Source organism: Melospiza melodia, chromosome 4, assembly GCF_035770615.1.
Source record: "Melospiza melodia melodia isolate bMelMel2 chromosome 4, bMelMel2.pri, whole genome shotgun sequence".
Classification (NCBI taxonomy): Eukaryota; Metazoa; Chordata; class Aves; order Passeriformes; family Passerellidae; genus Melospiza; species Melospiza melodia.
In genome coordinates, this window is record NC_086197.1 from 15,518,719 (window position 1) to 15,542,478 (window position 23,760).

Consider the following 23,760-nt stretch of genomic DNA (forward strand, 5'->3'; position numbering starts at 1 on the left):
GTCTACAGTATATTTAAATATTTCCCATCTTATTCTGAAATTCAGCTGTGATCCCAGTCTTCCCATTTATGTAATATATCCCTTCTAGAGTAAGAGAATGCTTCCAGACAGCAGGCCCTTCTGCTTCCTTATGTGCCCATAAAAGTGTGGAAGTAGGGAAAAAGTGTCCTGTTAAAACCTTTCCTTTGGGAAATTATGACTCACACAAACCTGAAATTATATTATATTTTTTATACAGAACTATTTGTTTATATTGTTTGTGTCTTTGTGTATTGGGCAGAGATTTACACAAGGCTGAGTATGCAGAAAAAGGAAGGGGTTGGCTCAGACCGTTCTGATTCAATCCAGCTCAGTGAACTGTTTTCTTTCTGAAAATAAATATTCTAGGAACATCATTTCTACCTCCAAAATGTAAACACTTAACACCCCCAACAGCAGGTTCTAAGAAAACAAATCCTACTGAAAATTGGTTTGACTTGAAAAGAAGGTTCATTAACAGCCATATCCTTCTAAGGCCATGGATAAAATCGTAAATTACGCACACAAACTCTGTACTCTAAAGAAAATTTTAAATGTATGGCTTATGCACGGGTATAAAACATCTAAGTATCATGGAGAATATTGTAGGGAAGGTGTAATTCTGCTTGTGGATCTGAAAAAGATGAGTTTTTTTCATTTTAACATTCCTAATTATATTTGAAGGCTCTTCCAGACCACATATAATAAATCCTATTTACAAGAAGGATTTTTTTTTCAGACTTCCATTAACTATACTGAAGGTTCCTTTTAACTCAGCCCCATGAAAATGACTGGATATGAGCTTCTACTCATAATGAAAGCTATACAGCTTCTTTTTGTAAGTCTTCATTGATTACTTCAGATTGCATGAAAGCTAATAAGGATATTTATTTTAGGTTAACAGAGCAAAAAAAGTGAATATGCTTCTTACCTTGAAACTTCTGTGGATAAATAATAATATTGTTGCAATAATGTTTCTACATCCACAAAATTCCTGAATTACTAGTCAACAGGTCTTCCATGAAAAAAACTTAGTTTTTCCTACGTATTTGAAGTTTTATGTTTCTTTCCATTAAAGTTTCCAGCCTTTTACAGACATATTTAGTTTGGCAGGAAGAATCTGGTGACTCATAGACTGTAGAAATTTGAGAGCAAGCTACTGAAAATGTATCTAATTTCTTCTTGTGTAATTTGGGAGCAAGCTACTGATAGTATGTCTAATTTTCCTAGTTTAATCAAATGTATTATTGGCAAATACATGTCCTGAATAAAAGCCATGTTTATTTCTGAAATATATAGCTAAGATTAAATGCAAAAACACCATATATATTTGCTTTTAGAACACTTCTCATTTTTTGTTATAATTGTTTCTGGCATTTCTCTCTAAATCAATGGGCACTGAATGAAAAACAGAGGCACTAGTTGAAACAATTTGCATTACAATCCTACTTATATTTTAGAATTCAGTAATGTAAAAGTGTTCCTTATGTTGGTTTTTAGTGGTGTTTTTTTGGGGTGTTTTTTCATATTTTCAAGAGAGGATAGAGGTGTAGGAAGCATAGGTGATGTTATTATACCTTTATGATTTATCTAGAGAAAGATAGATGCATTCAAAAAGATCTCATCTGTATTTTATGCTGTTGACTACACTATTCCCTTCATGTCTTTTCAGACAAAAGATTTTAAATTCAGACCTTCCTAGACATACTTCGTTTTAGTTTGTCCACACACAGAATGACCTTCCTGAATGATTAACACTGAGCAGAGTGTGACCTGAAATAAGGAGATTCTGGTTCAGATTCAGTCCATCTATTTTTGGGCACTTAAATGAAGATTCTGAGTTAGGAGTCTACTCAAGCTCATCCTGCAGTCAGTGAGAGGACTAAAAAACTTTCAGGGCTCTCATTAAGTTATGAATTTTCCCTAGGACACACTTTTCTTTCTCCACTGAACTAAGCGAGGAAGCTGTAGCAATTGTATTCTTTTGCTTGTTAAGTCGGTTGGGTAAGGACCCATTGTGAGCCTAAATTTTGGTGGAATGAATCTGTTTAAAACCACACAATGAACTTCCATGTAGAGGTAAGGAAGCACTCATACAGATCCCATTTTAGATCAAAGCAAACCCAAGCTTATTTTAGCTGCTATGGTGTAGTGCAGTTAAGCAAAGACCCAGAAAGTGCCTTATGCAGGTAACACCAGTTAGAGCTGCTCCTCTGGCTCTTAAAATCTCCCAGGCTTTAGTCTGACTAAGTGTGAATCCTGTTGGAGAAAGCACTCCAGTTGGACACAGTAAAAGTGCAAGGGAAAAGCTTATCTATCTTTTCTTTCTTGATAGAATATACTCTTACATGTTATACCAAGTAAAACTCCTTCGTGTTTTATTTCTGCAAAACAAGGTGCATTTTTCTATGCATAAGTAATGAAGCAGTTTTTTACACTGGTGCTCACACCAGATCATTTCTATTCCTATGAGTCTTCATTTTCTGGTAGTTTTTAAAGAAATTGAGACAACAATAATGTTTATAACCTACAGAGGCAGCTAAATATCAGATGTCATTAAAGAGGGATTTTCTCTGTTAGAGGGCTGTGCCTTCTATCATGGTATCGTCATGGAGAAAGACACAGAATGATGCTCAAGTGAGATACTCAGGCAATGAAACATTCACAGTTAGGTTGGATGGGGCTCTGAGAAACCTGATCTAGTTGAAGATGTTCTTGGTAATTGCAGGGGACTGGATTACGTGATCTTTAAAGGTCTCTTCCAGCCCAACCTATTCTATCAGTTGGAAGATTTAAAATATAGCTACTGCTGACTTAATGAGCTCACCTCTAAAGGCAATAATATGACTGAACTAAGAACCCCACTGAGGCTGTAAACCATTCAGCAAGTCGAAACAACACAAAGCATCTCTGCCTTCCTCACACCAGTACCCCTCCTCATCCTGTTAGCGTTCAAAAACACATAATCACGGAGCAATTATATGCGGTGCTTTTTATTAAGAGCTCTGGGAATCGGGGTATCTTCAACCCAAATCTGACTCTGACCATACATCCAAAATGATCATGTTTTATACTCTATCGTTACTTAACTTTCATGTTAATTATTAAACTTATATTGTTCTATTGTATACATAAATTTAGCCCCTCTCTGAATTTCCAACATAGTTTCTCACTATTCTTCTTATGGTTATGTAATAATTACTTTTAATTACTAAACAATCATCACATCTAACAATTATATAATTTATCATACTGCTTATGCAGGTGCAGTTGATCTGGGAAAGCACAAAGACTAACATTTTAGATTCTATCTTTAACTTTTTCCAGGGTTCCACTATCAATCCAAGACAATATAGAAAAGCAAAGAATCACTTCAAAGACATTGGCATTTCATGATCTTCTCTAAAGTTACCCCTTTGCAGAGAACAATAGTCACAGTAGTTAAAATTTCCAAAACATCTATGGGGACAGGAACTGCTCTTTAGGTTGTTTGGACATTGACAATCCTTTTTCAGTACAAGTATTATTTTGAAGCAGAGTAAAAAACAAGCACTAAAATCAAGAAAGAATGATTTATGTTTGCTATGAATAAATATGTATATGACGTAGCTTATTTCAAGGTGCTCTTAGCATTGTGCATTGTACTATTCCCAGCTGGTTTGGCTTGAGGAAAATGGGGTAGAAATGATGCTGTCACTTCACATTTGCTTCTGCATTTAAAAGACACCAAAAGGGTGTTCTCAAAAATTATTTCATACACTCAAGGAGTTCCACCACCATTTGAGGAATTACAAACACTAGGTTTAATGTAGCTATTCCAAGATACAAACATTTTAAAACGTGGAATGGTCAAGAAAATCTGTTTAATTAAAAAAAAAAAAAAAAAAAAAGGAATAAGACTTGATGCAATAAAATACAACTATTTCCTGTTATCATTAAGATGAAGACTAATAAAATGAACAGAATTCGTAAGTGGTGATATTCTCACTGTCTGCTGTCCTTTTCAAATAGAAGTTTATACTCTGATATGAAACAGATGAAATTCAGGTCTTTGAAAAAGGACAACACTTTTTTAATAAATAAGGCTTTCCCTGCCCCCATCAAGAATCAAATAACCTGCAATAGATTCTGAATGCAAAATGATTATATTATGAAACAGGTGGAAATATCTTGTTTATTTTTTATTTTAGGATCTAATATTTTTAAGGTGTATTTCTACTTTTTCATGTGGCAAAGAGAAAATGTCAAGGAAAATCTGATATGTAGTATAATAAAGAAGGGACAAAGCCAAAGCCAGAAAAGGAGAAAATAGTAATGTTCATAAGCGAGGCTGGCCCTATCCAGGAGTTTCTTCATAATCCAAAATTATGATTCCATGGATACTCACTCATGGCTATCTGTTAACTTCAAATGGCTTTAGTTCAGATCATTGACGATAGTAGGAGTTAGTCTGAGGAATTCTATTTCATGGCCTCTGTGCTATGCTCACTAAAGAAAACATTGATCATTGATTTTCCTACGTCTTTTGGCCATCAGTGTCATTACCCCACAAATATTTTCCCTTGACTGGATTCCCATTGCTTTCCTACTAGTCACCTGTTTTTCCTAAGAACTACCCACTGAACTTCTAATATTTTTCTTTCTTTGTATAAATACAGCAATTAAAGGCTCTTTTGAGCAATCAATAGATACCATTTGTTCCTGATTTGAAAAGGGTACACGCACATCAAAAAATTCCACTTTTTTAACATTATTCAGACCAACCCGAAAGGTTTGTAGTGTGATATTAAAGATCATCTATCATTCAGTTTTTCATAGAATCATTGAATGTGCTGAGTTGGAACAAACCCATCAGGATCATGGAATCCAACTCATAACCCTGTAGAGGACATGCCAAGAGTCACACCATGTGCTGGAGAGCACTGTGCAAATACTTGAACTCTGATAGCCATGGTGCTGTGACCACTTATCTGGGGAGCCTGTTCCAGTGCCCAGTCACCCACTGGCTGAAGAACCTTTCCCTGATATCCAGCTTAAACCTCTCTTTGCTTATCTTCGTGTTGTTTCCTCAAGTCCTGTCGCTGGTCAGCACAGAGAAGGGATCAGTGCCTGCCCCTCCTCTTCCCCTCACAAGGACATTGTAGGCTGAAATGAGGCCTCCTGTCAGGCTTCTCTTCTCCAGGCTGAACAGAACAAGTGCCCTCAGCTGCTCCTTGTACGGCTTCCCCAAGGCCCTTCACCATCCCCGTGGCCTCCTCTGAACATCTCTAAGAGCTCAATGTCTGTTTTACACTGTGGCACCCAAAACTGCCCCCAGCAGTGGAGGTGAGGCCGCCCCAGCTAAAAGCAGAGTGGGACAATCCCTCCCTTGCCTGGCTGGCCATGCTGTGCCTGATGCCCCCAAGACAGGGCTGGCCTTCCTGGCTGCCAGGGCACTATTGGCTCATGTTTAACTTGCCATCAACCAGGACCCCAAGCTCCCTTTCTGCTCTCCAACCTCTCTCACACAACCAGGGTTGCCCCATCCCAGGTACACACTCCAGCACTCACTTGTTAAACTTCATGTAGTTGATGATTGCCCATATCTCTAATTTGTCCAAGTTCATAAATAATTGTTTGCTAAAGTGCCTAAATCAATCTTGATTTTGTGGCAGGTAGATGGCTACATGTAAAAGATTGAAAACTAACTTTTGAGAAGTGTTACTCTATTTTCAAAAAGCAGCATGGGTCTCATAAATAGCCCATGAGACCTTTGAAGGCATCAAAGAGGCAGACAGTCAAGAGATTTTTCAAAAGCAGTCATTATCTAATTTCCACTAAAATCAATGATAGGTGAACCTAGGCAGGTTTTTTGTTTTGATTTGTTTTTCTAATCCTTCCAGGCATATGCCTGTGTTTTTAGTTGCCTCAGCATCTTTGGAAACACAAGTCAGGGACCTTAGCTACTTGTCTAAATTTTGCTTATAGACCTTATTGACTACTTGTGAAAAAGTTATCACTATTAAAAGCTCTTCAAAATGACAATTGGCATAATGACTTGGCTTCCTCTCTGACGTTAAACACACTAATACGCTTAGTATGAAATCTTCTTATTCCTAGCATAAATATGTGAGGCATCAGATGAAAGCTAATAATTTCCCAAGCGAGCTAAAAATAATGATGGCTGAATTTGAATAAATATTCTAAGAGGCATTCTGGAACAGACAGTGGTTAATAAGTACTGTAAATGCTACCTTTCTACTAACCTCATTTGGAAGATGTCAAAGCCTAAACATGCACCACAAACAATAACTGGATGAAAACCAAACATGAGAAAAATTATAATCACTGCAGAAAGTTAGAGACAACGCATATCTTATAATTTTATTTGTTTTCTAATCAGAAAAATTTAATTTAAATTCTCTCAAAATTCTTTAGGATGTCTTATTTAGGAGTTTCAGATACTTGTGGCTTAGACCTTGTCTCCACTGCAATGAGACTGACTGCACCTAAATTTACTGAAATAATTCAACGTATATTGTAATATAAGGAATATATTATTTAAAACTATTACTTAGTGTTATTTAAAACTATTACTTTGTGTAACAACAAATAATACAGGAATATGTAAATTAAACTCAGTTGTAAGCATGCTGCCATGCAAACAGAGTTTCATGGAAGAACCAGTGACTGAAGATGTGTCTAGGAATTCCTTAAAATCAGGGAATATTAATCTTAATTTTGGTCACAGCCTATGAATTTTACGTTATTATACGTAGACCATCACTAAATTACTAAAGCATTTAACAAAAAATTGTATCCACAGTTATGCAGACCACACACTTCTTGGGAGAAGGAAAAGAATCAGTGTCTTCATTATGTAATAGGGGGTCTCATGCCTTATTGACTTCCAAGATCCAAACACTGTAGACAATAAGAATTATTATTTTCCTCGTAAACTCCTTTTAAGCGCTCATCATCGAAGTATTTGATTGCAGCCTTCAGACAAATACATTATACACTACAGTAGCCCAGGAAATCATCTATTCCTCTGAATATTTCTAAGGGGTTTTTTGTCCTAGTGATTGCATATCCAACTGGAGATGGCAAAAACTTATATTTCCTAAAAAATTTTTGTATTTTTGCTAGAACTTTGCAGGTTCAAAATAGAATACAAATGTCAAAGAATTTAACCAAGCAATAGAGTGAAGTAGTACTTTCCCTTTATACAGGGAACAACGAAGGATAAAGACAAAACCAAAGCTGCAAGCGTGCCCCTGCCTCAAAAGCAACTTTAGCATATACTCTATCCTACATGAACTAACAAACTAACAAAGCACTTTTGCCAAAAATATCTGGAAAAAAAGCAACATAATCCTCCTCTGATTTTGTTCAAATCTAAACACCTTTCCAAAGGCTCATTAGCTTCTTTCTACTTTCATTGGAGTAACAGAAATTGCCTCATTCTTGTGAGCTGCAGAAATTCCAGAGCACCTCCTGTGAAGGACAGCAGCAAAGCTCTGACCAAGAACAAGATTTGCAGCCAAGTGTCTGATGATAAGCAGGAGTCAATGCAAAAACATTTAAAGTTTTAAATTATTGAAATTGCTTGGTGAAGAGATCTGATTTTAGATGAATGGGTTAAAAGCAATTAGGAGAAAACATAAAATAATTAAATTTTCTTTTTAGCTAATGAAGGACTCCATGGAAGGAGATACAGAAAACCCTAAATCTGCTCACTAAAAGTTCATCAAGTACTGTAGTTGTGTTAAAACTTCTCAGAATTCACAGAATTGTTAGGGTTGGACAGGACTTCTGGAAACGATGTAGTCCAAGCCCTCTGCCAAGGCAAGGTCACCTAGAGCAGGTGACACAGGAACGAGTCCAGATGGGTTTGGAATGTCTCCAAAGAGGGAGATTCCACAACCTCCCTGGGCAGACTGTTCCAGTGCTCTGCCACCCTCAATGGAAAGTTCTTCTTCACGTTAAGGTGAAACTTCTTGTGTTTCAGTTTATGGCCTTTGCTCCTCATCCTGTTGCTGGCCACCACTGAAAAAAGTCTGTCACCATCCTCTAGGAACAAACCTCTGAGGTATTCTATAAACATTAATGAGAACTCCGCTCAGTCTTCTCTAGAATAAATAGACCCAGTTCCCAAAGTGAGATGCTCCAGACCCTGCATCATCTTTGTCACCCTGCACTGCCCCTTTTCCAGTAGCTCCTCATCTCTCTGGTGCTGAGGAGCCCAGAATCAGCACTCCCAATCAGACCCAGCACTCCAGATGTGCCTCACCAGGGCCAAGCAGAGGGGGAAGATCTGCTCCCTCAAACTGCTGGCCACGCTCTTCCCAAAGTACCCCAGGATACCATTGACCCTCCTGGCTGCAAGGGCACACTGCCAGCTCAGAGTTTCCTTCTAAACCTTCAGAAGTTTCCTGTCTTCTGTAGTGACATGAATGAGGCTCATCCACGCAGGTAGTCAGTTGAAACTACCAACTGGGTGAGGATCCAATCAAGTGATTTTACAATGTGAATGTTTAGCAGAGACCACCAGTGCATTTCTCAACAGTCACCATAAAAATTCAATGTCTTTCACACACCAAACCTTGTTTGCAATGAACAGTAATCTACCAAATAAAAAGCCACTTGCTATGTCACCTGATTTCCTTCCTCTTTTTTTCATTCTGCATCATGATATTGTACACAGCTCTTGGAAAATTGGTGGTTCTGAACAACCTAAATAGATAAATATGATTTTTTTTGGTCAAGTAAACTGGACTCAATTTGATTTTTTTTTTCTCCAGACAAAGGAATTGATAAGCTGTGATTGCCAAAATGCCAGTATAGATGGATAATATCTTGCCAAAGTATTCATTGTAGTGTTTCCCTATAGTCTCAGAAGATGGAGAGATGGCTCGGAAAACAAAAACTTAATTTGTATCAAAAGTAGATTGTTTTCTTTCTAGAACAGCTACAACCACAGAAAACTGAAACATGCAGCTGAAACCTGAAAGTCCCATCATTTCTCATTTTGAGCCAGCACTAAAAATTCACCTTTCCTTTGAACTGCCTCTACCTCTTAAGTTTGCATGATGAGTTAAAAGCACAGTCATAACGCAGTTGTAAAGGCCTGCTTTGAATTCTTTCTAGACACATTCAAGCTATACTAATTTAGCTGATGGCTGCTTGATTTCAGTGTAGCCAGTGAGAAAGCAAACAATCCAATGACCCCAAGTTCACTGAGATTGCTGGAAAATGAAAACAAGAGTTTTGGAAGGCCAGTGCTTCAACACATAAAGAAATATATTGAATACTTCAAAAGATATAAAATTCTTAGAACTGTTGGACAGGCTTCTGTGTGTGAACTTTCCTGTCCAAGTGGCATTGCTAAATACCATGGCACCAATCAGAGGGCTGACATCATATTGTTGTGTAACTAATAACCATAGCAATGTCACTTCTTAAAATGCATTATATGTGCATTCAGCTTCTTAAAATCTCAGCTGTGTCAGCTATTAAATAAAGTACAGTGCAGGAGATTTATTTTGAAATATGAGCTCTTTGTGTTTTGTATAAAGGAAACAGAAAATATAAAGCTTGTTAAGCCAATGTTAACACTGGAAGTTTGGATTCAGACACAGAACAGGTTTCATCACCAATCTAATTCACAATGATATAGTCTAGTAAGAGAGCTAATAGTGGTCATTTTAATGGACAGCAATACACTTGGGCTTTTACATTACAAATGGGCCAAAATGCATCAAAATATATGCATCAATAAAAAAAAAAAAAAAACCTCATAGCACACCCTAATTGCTGAGTAAATGATGCAGGTATCAGGCCAAGTGAGTTTAATACAGGTTTGGTCCAACAACTACAAGAAATGGAGAAAAACATGTAACAGAAATTGGGAATGTAATCCTCCTCTCCTTTATTTCAACCCTAAGTGGCCTTCCAGAGAAACATTATCTGCTCACTGGAACAACAGAAATTGCCTCATTCCTGTGAGCTGCAGAAATTCCAGAGTAGGTGCTCTGCAGGGCAACAGCAGAGCCCTGACCAAGAATAGTGCTTGTTGCCAAGTGGCTGGTGATAAACAGAGCTCAGCACTGCCAGGTACTAGTAAAGGGAATGACACGTACCCCTTGCCTCTGGTGACATGTGGTGTGGAGTAGCTGGAGTTATCTATTATCTGTCCTTTTGGAATATCAGCATGTTGGAGCTATAAACCAGAGGAACTAATGCTGGTCTGATGGTGCCTTTCTGTGACCACAGTCAGCAGCAGTGGTGTCATGTAGCCTTTGCCCTCCTCGTAATCCATCAAGAGGAACATCAGCACTGTCTTTATGATGCATAAAAATATGAAATAAAAACTCACTGTAACCCTTAGGCTGGCCTGTATTCAGTGAGATTTGAGGCTATGCTTTCAGAAGATAAGGGATGATGTGCTCCATGCAACATCATCTTGGGTAGACAGTACTACAGTTTCTTTGGCAAAGATAAAAATACTTGAATTTCTCTGGTAACCAGACCACCATCTTGCCTTTCAACACCAGGTAATTACAAATGCTACTTACAGTGCACAAGACTTCTGGACACAGATTACTTACAGAACCAAACCCACAGTCACTTAATTGATACGCTGCATAAGATGATCTTGTTGCTAGCCAATTTCTCAAATGTACAGAAAATGTATTTATAAATTTTGAAACCATGAAAAAGAAATTATGAGATGCTGAAATGTCCAGGAGCATGCAGTTATGACTAGCACAGTCCCTTTCTGTGCATTCCAAGAATCCAGAAATTAGACTTTCTAATGTGAGAAGCCTAATCGGTGTAAACCATCTTCTACATTTCAGAGAACAGACAAAGTGTTTCTTTAGATAAAAAGTAGAAAAAGAATAAGCAGGGGGGAGGGCTAGGACTATTTCTGGCTGTGGGACTAACTGGTTTACATAACCTTGAACCAACTAATTTTATCTGTATTTGTCTAACTTTCACCACGTGTGAAAATGAGGCAACAATGTTTATTCACCTTTTAAAACTGCTTTTGAAATCCCCTGAGTCAGGTATCAATTCAGGTCCAACGAAACACTACTTTTTAGAAGCTCACCTACATACAACCTAAATACTGCAAGGGTTAAACTTTTAAGCTAACTGTCACATTGCAGTACTGATGATAAATTATAGGTAATAGCCTATCAAACTTAGGAAGACAGTTCAGTAAATACAAAAAAAAATAGATCTGTTTACATAAGGGATACAATTTGGCTACTACTTTCAGTCTAGAAGTTAATATATGCCATATTACTTCAGAGAATCCTGCAAACCCTTTTAAAACAATGTTATAACAGTTTACATAAAACTTAATGGCAAGTTAAGTACATCACCCCAGCAGGCCCTCTGCTTACTGCAGGAATATGGCACAGAGTTCATAGGTTACTTGAGACTCGTTCTCCCAGCCAAACGAGTCAAACAATAACACTTTTAGGCACTGAAACACTTTTCCTCGGTTTTCAGCAGAAGCAGATGTGGGGCTGACTGCACAATGAACAAAAAGAATACTTTGAAAAGAAAATGACAGCAAAAACATAAGCTCAGTTTGCAGTTTATCCTTGATCATCCTTGCCTTTTACCTTGACACTAACTTTCTAATATTACCCTCCTCATCTCAAGATCAGTGCAAAGCTTCAATAACTTGAAGGAAGCTCATTTTTTTCACGTTTGCATCAGATTTCTCTTCTAAACAAATTGGTGCAGTGTTTCAATCTTCATTTTACTTTGGGGTGTAAGTTCTGAGTCATCATCATTTAATTTTCTCCAAGCCTCCAGCTCGTGTTTTCTGTTTTTCTTCCTGGATGTGTCATAACAACTAAATTGTACCACCCCAGTAAAATGGTGAAACTTAGCACACATCTGCCAGCAACAAAATACTGAGCTCTCACTCTAATTCCCCCACACATCCCACTTTTCACACTTCCTTCGCATCCTCTCAATAAAGTGGTAGAGCCTAGTAAGCAATTTCTTTTATTTTCCACAACATTCTGCCAATAAATCAAAAGAACTACCTCAGAAAAGATCACACTTGCCTTGCATGCTCTTTTCCTAGTCCCATTTCTATCAATATTCCCATGAGATTAATTTTCTGAAGTCAGTGACTTCCCTGTAGTTAGGATATCTGTTGGTTCTGGGTCAATGCTGATGAGCTGTGAAGGCATTATTTTTCAGAACTGCTAAATAATTTTGACTTGGAAAAATCACATGAGAAAAATTTTACTGTTTCAAATTTCATAGAAACCCTTTTCAAAAGTTTCCAGTATTCTTAATGTAGAAACAATAGAAAAAAAAATCTTAGTCTGAGCTTTGAGATATACATCATGAATTTAAAGGAGTCAATACACCAGTATATTTCTTTTAAAAACATTCATTATACAACAGATTTGCACCAAGGAGAAAAGAAGGTGAGAATTAGCAATAAGAGAAAGGTGTTACAAAAAAGGCAGAAAAACCTCATCTCGAAAGAGGTGACAACAATGAATCAGAACAAAATGCAATTTAAGACTGGGGAGCCTTTAAAAGTTGCTCACAAAGTTCTGTGTTTGGCAACTACCTTACCTGAACTAGGACTTTGACTCCTTTGAGGGTGAATCATGTTTGAACCAGGTTTCAAGGACAGCTCTGCTCTCACCAGCATGCAGCACATGCAACCTTGTCACATTTTCCTTACCAGGTCCGGCTTGGGCAGTGACTGCCCCTGTAGTAGCCATTGCACACCGGTGGATAGACACAAAAATATCGATTTTGCAGCTCTGGTTGGTGCAGGCTGTGAAGCATCCCTACAGAAACACCCACACCATCCCACCTGACCACAAAGCAGCCACACCTTGTTTAACTCCTGTACCAGTAGATTCCAAGAAAAAAACGTTTTTAAGAGAAACCTCACGTCAATGTTCAGATGGGGAAATGTCAATATCAGGCAGCAGGTTCACCTACGGCAGCAGTAACAAATGACAGCAGCCACTCCAACAGCAGGAAAGTTGCTAGATGATAATTCATTGAAATTATCATGAAGGAAGAATAACAAGAAAAACACCTGAACCAAAGTAATCTCCAGGGGGGTTGGAACTAGATGATCTTTAAAGTCCCTTCCAACCTAAGCCATGATTCCTTTTTGCCTCTTCCCCAATTTCCATCTTCACATGGTGAAAGCACAGAAGTTATTCAGTAAAACAGGCCTACACTTCAGGAAGGAGGGGGTTACATTTTATCAGGGGCAAAATCATATAGCTTCCAATCTTACTGTCAGAAATGACTCAATGGTTTTAGCTGCACCTTTTTCTTTCCAACTCCTCAACAAGAAGGAAACAAAACACCTCATGGACGTATAGAATATGCACAAAACCTCAAATCCAGACAGTTATGGTTTGGTTAAATTATAACAGCGTTAAGGCAGAGATTAAAATTAGCAAATGTCAGGCAATCTGGAGATTAAGTGTCATGACCTGCTCCAACAATTAGTGGCAATATTACCATGCCAAACAGTCAGAATTTATGTGCACGATTACCAAACTTTGTGTTCTGTTGCTCAGATGATGATAGTGGATATTTAGTTTGTTTTTGCAGAGGTTTTTAATTTTCAAACACTTATATGCACTTTGTGCAGTAAATCAGGATGAATTGCTCTTTAGGGGTTGGGCTGCCCCCCACTGACTCCAGTTTGAGCTATTCCAGATGCCATATAGCCTCTCCAGAAAAGCTAACTCTTCATCTTTCTTTTTCTACATCCACTAAATACAACTTAATATAATTGTGCCAGAGCAATGAGACAATAATGAATGAATTGTCCATGAAGAACTCTGGAGCATTTTCAGCAATTTTTGTGAGGAAATGAGTCAAAATTAATCTGAGCTAGATGCAGGATATGGTACAATAATATCTGTTTTCTTTTGATTAAAAGGAAAGAACAAGTGTCCTGACACTGATACTTTGTCTTAATCCAGTATGGTATCTAATGTGAAAGTTTAAAATATGAAATAGTAAATTAAAAATGTCTGTTCTATTAGGAAACAAGTACTCAATAGCTACTATCAACTTCAACACAAAAATTTAACAATATTTTGAGTTTTTAAAGACTACATTTTTATCAATTTTACAGCCTATCACTTTGAAAGACCTCATGGATACTTGCCAGATGTGATACAGTGGTAGAGGAACTCCACAGCAGAAGGTTTATTTATCCTTAGATCACCCCCCTCTTTTCCTCCCCAACCAGAGAAATGATTTCTGAATTTCCTAACGATCTTGCAAGATAAACATTGAAAATTAGTAGAGCTAGAAATTACTATATTAAAAGGAGCATTATATTCTTTAAATCTAGTGCTAAGAACATAAACCTTTCCTAAGTCCTACTTATCGGTGCAGTGACGTCATCCTGGAGTAGGAGACAGATAATCTTCCTTGCTGCTGCTTTATTGAAGAATGGCAAGGAGTCCTGACAAATGTGCTGCCCATCGTGCAGGGATGTTTAAATGCAACCAGCACTGAACAGTCTTTTACATAGGATGGAACACATTGTGCATATTAAAACCCATGTGCTGCTTTCTTTATTTCTGGCATCCTTTCTTCCCTACAACACAGGAATATGCTCCAAGTGTTTTTTTCAGTGCTTTGTCTCTGCTCTTTGCCTTTTCCAGTGCTTCTTCTCTGCTCTTTGCCTTCACTTCACCAGCTGTCACTCCAGTGACATTTCCCAAGCATGAAGCTGACATAGAGCAGGGCAGAGCTTGAGTGCTAAAGCTGTGGAAAACAGTAGCAGTGTTTTAAAATATCAACACAACTCAGTGTTTTGGGAACGATTTTTGATTTGTTACTTGAACAGACGCTGTTTTCTACACAGCCACTCACTCTGAAGAGAATTCAGTTATTTTAAAAATTAAAAGGTTACTGAGCCATAGCACATAGCACAGCTATTTAGTCAGTAAATTTCAGGGTTTTTTGCCATAACACTTCACTTAAATTAGACATTAAGAAAGCCGAATCTGATTAATACAAAGAAATTTCTGTATAGAAAATTAAGAGAACTAATAATACTGTGCAAAAGAGGACAGATAACAGAGAGCAGGACAGATACTTGAGAACTGTTTTGCTTCCAGATTTTCATATCTTCTCTACATATCTGTCTTCATGTCTTTCTCTATTTGAAAACTTAGTTTTCAACTTTCAGAGCTGTATTTACAGGCCAAAATGACCTGAAATTCTAGTCTAAAAGAAAGGTCAATAATAGTTATCACATGGGGTGCCCTCTTCCAACAGTTGAGCTTTCTTCTAATTTTCTAGTTCTTTTCTGTTATCAGATCTATTGTAATCCAAGATACAAATACTGATAGGAAAGACTACTGCAACATGCAGAGTTAACACAAGCATTTTCCTCAACCTATAGAAAGACCAGTCCCCAGTATTGAAATAAAATCAACTCCTCCACTCCAAATGCAGAAAGACAAGTCCAAATGATTTTCAGTAGTCTCCAACTATCTTCCCTAATTTTAGGAGACATTCAAGGTAAGATTTGCAGTTTATCAGCTGGCTTGATTATGACATTTATTATTCTCATGAGTACCTTTAGGCTGAATAGGGAGCAAATCTTAACTTCTCTTTGCCCAGAAATAGTTCTGTAATGTTTCTATTCTTCCCACCTTATGTGGTAAGAAGGAGAGAAAATTACCACAGGCCAATCTGACACTGCTCAGGAGGTGCCAGAATATTACAATATGCAGAAGCAATTTCTGTGAGGGGAAGACACAGGAGCCTGTTATGTCCTGAAATGCAGAAAAACCCTTGCGCTGCAATGTGTTTTCATTGCCCTGACTTGTAGGTGCTGCCACACTGCTAAGCAAGTGTGAAGGAGCCCTCTAGTGTGAATAAGAAATGGACCTACAGCCCATAATTTGCACACAAATAACACAAGAGAGCAACAACTACAAATAATGTCACTGCCAGTCCTCAGGTTTTCAACAGCACACACTGCCCAGCAGATTCAATAATTAAAAACCTCCTGGATCTCAACCCTGAAGTCAAACAAACAAACAAACAAACATATATGTCATAATGTATGACTGACCATAAAGATAGTCTTAATTGAAAAAAAAAATCCAAAAACTTGAGAATAATGTAGAAATAACCCGCAGCCCTTGTCAGATAAATATTTTGTTTAAATTTTTCAATAGACTTTGACCTTAAGAGCAAATTATATGAACAACTGAAAGACAGACAGCCTTTTTTAAAACCTTATATACTGGGGTAAAATTTATCAGTTATCACAGAATAATTCAAATCTTCCAGAGAAATAGTCAGTTTGCACTATCATGCAACCATATCCAGGAGATTCCAGTGCTCAGATCTATTTGCAAGTGGTGGTATGGCAAAAGATCACAGCCATGCAAGTAGACAGAGAAAGACAAAGAGAGGAAGATATTCAGTCCTACACAGGTCATAATGTGCATCTATTTCTGTATAGAAACCTTTTGGTTTATGCTTTGTATCACTAAGATTAGGAAAAAAAGCAGCAAGGATGTTGTTTATTTTATTGTCACCAATTCTAATGGAAACATACCTTAAATGTATCTGCTTTAAAGCAATACTGTTCTGAAGCTGCACAGAGAAAGCCATATGCAAAAATTTATTTTTTGTCAGTTTTGTCTTTAGAGTGATCACAGTTGATTGCATAGCAGTTTTATGATGCTGAATGGAAAGTCAAAACAACTATGAAGTTTAAATTGATAGCAATGTATTTAATGCCCTGCTGTCTAACTGCTAGAGGGATAAACAAAGAACACCTAGAATTCTGGAATGAGTTTAGGAAATTCATTAGAAAAGTTTTGAAATGGTATCAGAAGAAGTCAAGAAAGAACACATGAGAGACATAAGCAACTAACAGATGATGAGAAATTGCAAATAATTAAGCCAAATCACCAGAGATTCAGTCTAGGTAATCATTTAGAAACAAAGAAGAGAAAATTCAGACCCATTTTAGACAAGAAGAATTGTGGAAGTGACTTCATTGTACTTCCATTTGGGATTTTATCCTGGATGCAGAAATGAAACTTTTCTAAATTTCACAAATGGGGAAAATGAGTGAACAGCCATGCTTACTAAACTTGCTGTACTTCTCACTTCTGGAGAGGCTGCACAGCCTCCTTGGGTTATTTTGGTACCTCCTTTTCTGGCAAGCAATGAGGAGTTTAGAGGAATTTGGAAGAAAAAAAACAAAGGAAAAAATTAATTCAGCTTTCCCAAACCACAAAAAATTCAATTTAATTTGGGATATCTTTAGCCCAAATTTTCAGTGATATTTTATCCAAAAAATCACTCTCGATGGAAAGAACTCTGAAAGGTTTTGCTACAGAAGGCCTGAAAGAAAGAAATATTGTATGCTGGCATTATAACTTCACTAAAACTGTATAAAAATAATAGTGCAGGAGGTTGTATTTTTTCATTTTTTCAATGACCTTTGAGTGGATAATGACAAAGTTGATTTGGACATGTTATTAAATGAAAATCAACTACACATCTAAAATCTGAAAAATTATTTAACCTCACCTGGGCATTCTCTAACTCCTTCAGTTGTACCCAATCAGATTGCAGAAGCAAAGAGGAAAAAAATTTAAGGAATTGGTGTTTAGGTGGCTTTCTTGTGTGGAAGTGTTGTTCTCTATGCCATTTGATTCAGTTTATGTATATCTGTACCAGATTTAATTGTAGGATTAACTACAATTAACTACTTAAGGCTAGTTATCTGGAAATATTTATGATCTTATTAAGTCAAATTCTGGGTACCAACAGGGTATGCCTGAATATCACTTTTGCTTGAACATCTTAAGTCTTAATTGGAATACTAGGTTCTTAATCTCAAATACTTGTAACCTCAGAACTAAATATCTAAAGACACACACCAAAGATATCCATACTGATGTTTATGTCCAAGACAAAACAGAATCTCTGCTTTCAGGTGATCAAAAGGTTTCTTCAAAGTCCTCCGAGCTTTGAGATTAATTAGCATGTAAAGGAATAAAAAATGAGTGATAGGTGTTGAAAACCTGAGAATTAAAAAGGGCTGTGATTTTTGATAACCAACAGGAGATCCTTTAGAAATGCATTTTATAGGAACTACTTAATTCTACTTTCTCATTTGCTCTGACACCACGGAAGCCCTCCACTGGCCAATGATGCCTAAGACAAGTATTTTTTCCACAATACTTTTTAAAATAACCACCATAGATCCTCAGCAGGGCTAGGCTCAGACTGACAAAAGGGATGACATGATGTGAAAAACATTGGCCCAGCACTGGGAAGAATGATTTTGCAGACAAAGTACATTTAACAGGACTTATAGAGTCACCATTAAGCTTACATATTATGGCACCTGTAAGAGAAATGCAAAACTCTACACACTTATAAGAATACTTATTCATCCTACTGCTTTTCTGCTGAACTGGAGTCACTTGCTTAAATAATTGTGGATGTTGTGGCTCAAAAAAAGTCAGTGAGTACCTAAAATTTAAAGGCCAGATCAACATTGCCACAGCCCATTTAAAGTTTATAGTATTGCCATATGACCCAGAGAAGAAGCCTAGTGAGGCAAAAGGACAACAGGATTGCAAAATAAGAGAAGCCATTCAAAAACATCTTTAACTGATGCAAAACTTTCAGTCATTAATCAGACTTAAGTTGGAAAGAAAATCATAAAAGAAAGGAATAATTCTGGTTACTTATAAAAACTTCTCTTTTAATAGAAATGAACTTTTAAAACCTTTGAACTTCCCTGAAAAGGCCTCTGAAACTTAGCAAGTGAGAACTGCAAAAAAATTTGTTCAGAAACTACATTCCCTTTTAGGAAGCGTGACCACAGAGAACATTGTCAGCCCCATAAAAGAAGGACTGCTTCCTCTTTGTTTCATAAAACAGCTTTACTGCTTACAAACACTGCTATTTTCAAGGATCCTACAGAAACTGTAGTTTTGGTACTTAAGGTGTTATACTGGAGCTAATTTCTCCTTGCACTATACCAGTGTTCCCTTATAATCCCCCTGCATGTCTTCAGCAGTAACAGGGTGAGCTGGAAGGACAAGGAGAGCAAATGTAGCTTCATCTCTTATTCAGCACTGACTTCTTTTTCTTTATGTTCCTTTCACTGGAATTGATTTTCCTAGCTCCTACTTGCAAAACTAAATCACTAAAGGATAGAGCTACAACTGGTAGTGTGAGTGAAAGATGAATGAAATGGGACCATATTTTAGCTAGTTTTAGTTCTAGTTTTATTTCCAGCCACAATGCACTGTCCCTTTCTCATCCCAATGACCTCATCCTCACTCCCTAATGACTATGTACTCCTCTGGAAAGTTTCACTTTTCTTTTATCTCCTTTGACAAATTTAACAGGAGCATCATGACCTCAAACGAATGTTTCATTTCAAGATTATATTTTAACATGTCCAACTGACTCAAAAATTATGGTTAAAGGAAGACAGGTATATAGTTAAAGCCTGATGCTTATGTTGATGTAGATTCACATCCTGGCAGTGACACAGCCTTCTCTTGTGCAAATAATTGATAGTTAGATTCCATAAATATTACTCAAATTATGGTCTTATCTTTCTCTGCAAAGAGCTGCTGTAATTTAGGATACAGTACTGTTTAGCATCACAGAAGAGAAAAGAATTTGTCTCAATCTTTCTGTCTTAATTTCCCTTCTGAATGTAGTGGTTAATTTGTACTTTCTAATCGGGAATCTTGCAAGTCAATCTTCACAGGTAAAAGCATTCCAATATGGCCAAAAGTAGCAGACAATAATTTATATTTTTTTTTGGAAATAATTCACATCTAAAGTGTTGGCTGTAAGAAAACTACATGCTGGACTTTCACCAAAAGCACGAAGTCATCTGACCATGCTTAAAGTAACTTCTGAAGTAATTCATGTCATTGTACAGGAAAGTTCAGTAACTGAAAGTTAAAGAAGATTCAGGACTTCATAGGTACAAAACTGAATCTTGTTCATTCCTTAGGCTCTGTTGCTGCATCATTGTACAAGGTTGGACACTTTTCCCTGGCAAAGCCCCTGGCAGTGATGTGAGCTCAGAGCACATTAGAGCAAACCCACCAAAGTTAATGGTGTCAGTGAGCCAGGCCCTTACTGGCCTTACCTTCTTTTCCCCTCCTACTTTCTCTTCTATTGCCACACCATCAGGACCATTAAGGATGGAAAAGATCTTCAAGATCATCGAGTCCAGCCTTTGACTGCATACCACCTTGTTCACTAAACCATATCACAAAGTGCCTACAGGTTTTCTGAGCACTTCCAGGGGTGGTGACTCCACTCTCCCCTGATCACTGTTCCAACACTTGACCACACTTTTAGTGAAGAAATTTTTCCTGAAATTCCACCTGAACCTCCCTTGGAACCACTTGAGGCCATTTCCCCTTTTCCTATCATTTTTTACATGGAAGAAGTAAAAATCAACCAACCCTCATCTCCCTACAGCATCATTACAGGTGGTTGTAGAGAGTCATAAGGTCTCCCCTGAGCCTCGTTTTCTCCAGTCTAAACATTCCCAGCTCTCTCCCTCAGCTGCTCCTTTATCAGACTGGTGTCCCAGACCCTTCCCCAGCTCCGCGCCCTTCTCTGGACACCCCTCAAAGCCTTTCCTGTAGGCAGGGGCCCCAAACGGAGCCCAGCACTCCGAGTGTGACCTCACCAGGAGCAGAGGGACCATCCCTGCCCTGGTGCTGCTGGCCACACTATCACTGACACAAGGAGGATGTCACTGGCCTTCTTGGCCACCTGGCTCATGCTCAGCTGCTGTCAACCAGTACTTGTTTCTAATAAGGAAATTAAAATTGTCTACCTCTCTGGTAGGTGACATTGGCCTATGCCCACCTACTTGATCCCCCTGTAAGGACTATTCTGTAGAAATAAAAATTAAAATTGTAATGTGTGCCAATACATGCACTCCTGGAAATGGGAAATGTATTAGATGGGACTTGGAACAGCCATTCCCACCTTCTGCCTCTTAACCAGATGATGATGCCAAAATGCAAAAGCTAGAGTACCATGCTTGGCTTTTGCTATTTGCTTTCATTTCTCAGCCTACAGCTGAGAAAGAGTAACCACAGAACTAAAAATTCTGATTACAAAGTTCAAAGCAAGGTACTGCATGTTGTGTGGTCAGTGGCATTAACCACATATCAGTCATTCTGCTTCACACTGTAAATCAGTATCCTCTTCTTCTTACCTCCTTCAAGGAATTTCAGCACACCCATTCCCTGCAATCTCTTTAGATGCCACTAAAATAATATTTACTTACTGAACTTTAAAGCTGGAAGAAAAAGCAAATGTTCAATACCAGCATGTTGAGAAGCCTACTAAGGACAGTGGAAATCTTTCCACTGATTTCAGCAGACCTTGGATCAGGTTATACACAAGTAACTTCTGGCATCTGATTCATCAAGACATAATCCTGACTGCACTAATTTACCAGTGACTTCAGCAATGCTACAATTTCACCCAGTCACATGGCTTCATTGTTATTAGTTTGGTAATCCAAATAAAACTCAGTTTTACACTGGCTTGGGATGAGAAGGATAGGAGTCTATCATGACTGCTCCTACTTCCACCACACACAAGGCTAAGCAGTAATTATTTCCTGTGAGAGCATGTACAAGGGGAGAGGATGCATTTTCATTATGGATGGATGTCTGTATTATCATTTCCTCCTCAATGCACTTTAAGGGGCAATATTCTGATGTAGAAATGACCTACAGAGTCCTAATTATCTTGTCCTAAACCCTGATCAATCTGGCTATTCTTGCAATAGTGAATTTCTCTTCAGCAAAGCATTTCCCTTGCCAAAGTATATATTTTTTGGCAGCACCTGGCAATTTCCAGCCCTGGAATCTATGTAGGCTTGTGAATTGTGCTAGGTCTGCAAGGTTTTCACCCTCCAGAGTACTGGTTTGGTGCAAAATAAAACATCATATTGTTTCCCATTCTTTTTCCAGTTGGTGTTTTTTCCTCAAAAATATCTAAACACTGAAATTCCTCCTTCATATCCCAGCACAACACTCAAAACTGTAGTGCTTTCACTTCACACATTGCAAAAGGCTTGGGAATTACTGTGTGAAGCAGAATGGCTCTATCACATGCTTAATAAACTTGATGGCCTCCAAAACAGCTATTCCATACCAAGAGCAGAGTACAGCACTCCTGTATGTGAGAAGAAAATGTTACAAGTGCTGTACTTTGGAAATAAGTTTAGGAGAAGAGAACTCCTTCCCAATTCTACAAATGAAGGGGAAAAATGTTTCTGAAAGGATATTTCTATAAGAAAAAATATTATTTAACTCTGAGACAGACTAAATAAACACAATCATACAAATTACAAATTAAGATCTTCTGGAAAAAAGCTACACTTGTCTCACTGACTTTAAAGAAGTGAAATAGTTATTTTACTCTGCATTTGAAATATCAAAGAAATATCTTCATTTCAAAAGGTGAAGCTTATAAATCTCACTTATTCAGGCAAAACTCTCTGTGAAGTCCTGATAGATTTCTCTTATAGATCAATACTAACTGAGTGTCCATATTTTCCCAGTCTTACTTGCTAGGATTTCAGAGCAAAGAGCAAACAACTTAATGCATTGGACTCAGTAGTTAATACAATCTAGAATTCCACAAAGCAGTAGCTGTAGTGCAATATCTCAATATTCACAAATGCAGATGCTTTCATAAAGATTTTACTTGTGCATACTGATAAAGCTTATCCTCTATTCTCATGCATATTAAATTAGATTTCAGAGCTAGGGCATCCATTCATTCAGCATTTATAAATGCTAATATATGCCCATTTTGATGAATACAAACAAAAATCAGTCTAAGCATAATAATTTTTTGCATTAACAAAACATTGAAGGAAAATGGAAACTAAATATTAAATATTGTCACTTCAAAATGCTTGCAACTTATTTACATGAAAATCAGATTGCCTACTTTGCACATTTAAACCTTGAGGTATTTCTGGTAGGGGACTTTACAACAATCTCCAAGATTTGTTATTTGCTTGTTTGTTTATTTGCTTGTTTGTTTAACACTTCATAGAAGTATCAAAACCCAGGCATTTCCTGCTGATTGAACATTGACTCATAATTTCTCAAATATAGATGAGAAATTCCAGAGCACCCTCAAGAAGTATTACCAATATAACACTAATCCATTTGTTCAAGATTACAAGGAGATGAAAAGTGATATCAACAGTCTCTTATTTTGCATATGAAGGCATTTATAATGCAAAAATAGATAGGACTAGACTAACATACAGCATTTAGTCAAAGAGGTACAGAGACACATAATTAAACAGCACACTGGCTGGCATGCTCTGTAAAACAATTTGTCATATTTAATTATTAAATTGGAAATTAAAGAGAACAGCTTTGTACTCCATCAGGTGCATACATTTCGTGACTTAGGACAAATAATTTTTAATTTAATTCATTTTCCTTGAGTTCAGTTTCCTAGAAGAAGATGTGCATGTATGCTAAGACTGGATCAATTAGCTTTATCTGTAGCTGATGAAAGAACACTGTTTCTTTCAGAGGACAAGAATAACTTGAATTTTAAGCAAAGCATTCAATACAGGAAAAATTCACTCTCGATACACACCTTCACAGGTGATTTCACTGTGTTAAACTAGATCCCTAATTTTCAGAGACCAAAGAT

At 37.4% G+C, this 23,760-nt stretch overlaps 1 protein-coding gene and 1 long non-coding RNA gene across 3 annotated transcripts in view; one reads left to right on the plus strand and one right to left on the minus strand.

Moving 5' to 3' along the window:
• The window catches only part of IGF1 (insulin like growth factor 1), a 55,188-nt gene that overhangs the window by 11,233 nt on the left and 20,195 nt on the right, over positions 1-23,760 (plus strand). The window lies entirely within an intron of this gene.
• The window catches only part of LOC134417138 (uncharacterized), a 33,077-nt gene that overhangs the window by 2,684 nt on the left and 6,633 nt on the right, over positions 1-23,760 (minus strand). The window contains exon 1 of one of the 2 annotated variants that reach the window (XR_010027513.1): positions 12,613-12,727. The exons of the other annotated variant lie outside the window; for it this stretch is intronic. This is a non-coding gene — a long non-coding RNA (uncharacterized LOC134417138). Of the gene's footprint in view, positions 1-12,612; positions 12,728-23,760 lie in introns of those variants that run through there. 2 annotated transcript variants of the gene reach the window in all.